Source organism: Hipposideros armiger, unplaced genomic scaffold (assembly GCF_001890085.2).
Source record: "Hipposideros armiger isolate ML-2016 unplaced genomic scaffold, ASM189008v1 scaffold_336, whole genome shotgun sequence".
Taxonomy (NCBI): Eukaryota; Metazoa; Chordata; class Mammalia; order Chiroptera; family Hipposideridae; genus Hipposideros; species Hipposideros armiger.
In genome coordinates this window covers 286,068-289,059 of record NW_017731686.1, presented here as the reverse complement: position 1 = coordinate 289,059, position 2,992 = coordinate 286,068, and the positions used below count along the sequence as shown (strand labels likewise).

General features: G+C 38.4%; 1 pseudogene; it reads left to right on the top strand.

Annotated features, from left to right (window-relative positions):
* The first annotated feature begins 1,126 nt into the window (after window positions 1-1,126).
* Window positions 1,127-1,879, top strand: LOC109392557 (ribosome biogenesis protein NSA2 homolog pseudogene; annotated as a pseudogene).
* The last annotated feature ends 1,113 nt before the right edge of the window (window positions 1,880-2,992 follow it).

Sequence of the window (2,992 nt, the reverse complement as noted above, 5' to 3'; positions counted from 1 at the left end):
AGGCTGTATGTTTTCTATGGCCCTGTGTAATTCAGATTCAGAATGACTCATTCCTCCTAAGCAAGGATAAGCTTAAAAAATTAGCCCATTTTCCTCTATTTAGGCTTTAGTGTCCACACCAGCCCAACCAAGCAAAGAGTTCACGTTGAAACAAATCCTACAGCAGACAGCAAAGCCTGACCACAAAAAACTCATTTGTGAAGAGATTATCACTAAGGCAGCTTGTGGCTAGATATGGGAAAAATAGACTCATAGGAGTCATACTTCTTTTAAACACATTTTTTTAAACTTTGACTGTATGAAAATTGGTATCCAAGTTCATACCAAAAAAGGGTACAGGATTTCTTCAAATAAACTCATTGATACTTAAGCAAGTAATTAAATATGTGTCACAACCATAATTTAATATTATCACCAAAAAGACATTACTGATGTTTTTATATATACAAAAGCATTGTGCTACACCAAACATGCAGACTATGGCCTCTAAATCCATCTCCACTAAAAGGCACCAGGTCTCCACAGATCAATGGGTGATCCCAAGACTGAGGTATAGGTAATCCTTTGATGTCAGAAAGTAAAGAAGTGCTTAAGAAGGGGTAGGGGTATATGACAAAGAGACATAGCAACCAGATTGAAGGGGTCCACACTGCCCAAATCCAGGACAATTTGAGCACCAAAATAATTAAGAACAGTAAAAAAATTTTAAACCATTGGAAGAAAGAGGAACTATCAGTTAATACTAATAATAGGTTATTGATGGATAGATGAAAGAAATAGAAGATAGATAGATGATAGATAGATAGATGATAGATAAATAGATAGATGATAGGTAGATAGATAGATAGATAGATGATAGATATAGATAGATAGATGATAGATAGATAGATAGATAGATGATAGATAGATAGATAGATAGATAGATAGATAGATAGATAGATAGATAGAGTGGTAAAAAAATATGGTGCATGGTTAAATCCTAAAACATTTATTACAGCTTTCCTGTCACAAGCTGTGTGGAGTAGGCTCTCGAGTTTCTGAGACTGAAAGTTGAGAGCTTCTTCGCATCCAGGGTCACAATGCCTGGTATCTGGGTGGTCATAACCATGCCATAAAATGAATATACATTGAGTTACACTGTAAGCGCTATGGGTATCGTTGGATTACCATGAGAAACAGAGAAAGACGGAAGGTAGAGAAGTTCATGAATATTAAAAGAAGGCAAAAAAGATGATTGGTCTCAAAGTTTACCATAAACAGCACCATGCTGAGAAAATACACATGAAAAAGCCTATCAAGATGCATGAAAAGAGAAACACTAAACAAAAGAATGATGAAAAGACTCCACAAGGAGCAGTACCTGCATATCTACTGGACAGAGAGGGACAGTCCCTAGTTAAAGCACTTTCCAGTATGATTAAGCAAAAACGAAAAGAGAAAAAGGGAAAATGGGAAGTCCCTCTGCCCAAAGTTCGTGCCCAGGGAGAAACAGAGGTAGTAAAAATTACTCAAACAGGTAAGAAAAAGAAGCATGGAAGAGGATGGTTACTAACGTCTGCTTTGTTGGAGATGGCTTTACTCAAAAACCACTTAATATGAAAGTTTCTTTAGGCCTAGGGGCTTAGGTTCCAAGAAGGCCCATGTAACACATCCTGAACTGAAAGCCACCGTCTGGCTGCCCGTGCTGGGTGGAAAGGAGAATCCCTCATCCTCACTTTATACAACTTTGGATGTTATTACCAAAAGTACCATCATTGAGGCGAACATGAGCAAGTTGGGCCTTGTGACACAAGGAGGCAAGATTATTTGGGGAAAATATCCCCAGGTTACCAATAATCCTGAAAATGACAGATGCGTAAATGCAGTTTTACTGGTTTGACAACAATTTCATACAAGTAATTCCTTATAATTATTGAAGACTACGCACCAATCAGGAAAACCATCTTTACTGCGATGTTTCTGAGTACTATTGAACAGTTTACATGTCTGCAGTCAAGAGAACTATGTATTCTATTGTAAAGAATACTAAAATGGCCCAGGTTTTAAAAAAATTATCACAGTAAAAGACACATTGCCATTAACCCTGTTCAAAATACTCCCCTCGCTTCGAACACACTTATCCCATAGTTTCCGTCACTTTCTGAAGCAGTTCTGGAAGTCCTCTTTCATGACTATCTTTAGTTGAGCTTCATGGCTGAATCAATTCAAAACATTGGCCTTTCATGGTCATTTTGACTTTGGGGAAGAGTCAGAATTCGCATGGTGTCAGATCCGATGAATAAGGTGGATGAGGACACACCGTAATGTTTCTATTTGACAGAAATTGCCACACCAGAAGCGATGTGTGACATGGAGCATTGTCATGATTTGCCCATTTCATGTTAATGCGTTGTTAGTGGTCCATGATTTATGGCACACTTTAAAACACACCTACTCTCAACCATAGCTCACACCCAACAGACTGCAGGGAACAAGTTGAAACTTGTCACACAGTTACTAAGTTCGACGCGCTGCATCCTGTATTGAAGATCCCTGCCTTTCCATTGGATGGTACTTGGCAGCAGCATTCACTGTATTATTTGATCACACCTTGTAGATAGATAATAGGAAGGCAAGTCAAATAATAAGTATGAAGACAGTGGTAGAGTTGAAAGTCATGATTTTGTATCCACCCTAGTAAAGATTGGACCAAGCAAGAATCACCAATGGCTGATCACAGTAGGGGAAAATTTATAAGAGGAGCAGGATATTTACATGGCAATAAAATATCTCCCCACGGATTGCTGATTGGCAACAACACAGTGCAGAAATTGGACAACACATTGGCTGGGTGATCAAAAGTAACATCTCCAATGAGGGGCAGATGGACATCATGTGACTCCAGATGTGGTACCCTGAATCAAGCCCAACATCACTTATGTAATATTCCAGTCATGATCATGATAGAACAGCAGACAAAATCAAAATGAGAAATAGTTTACTTAAGAGGAAA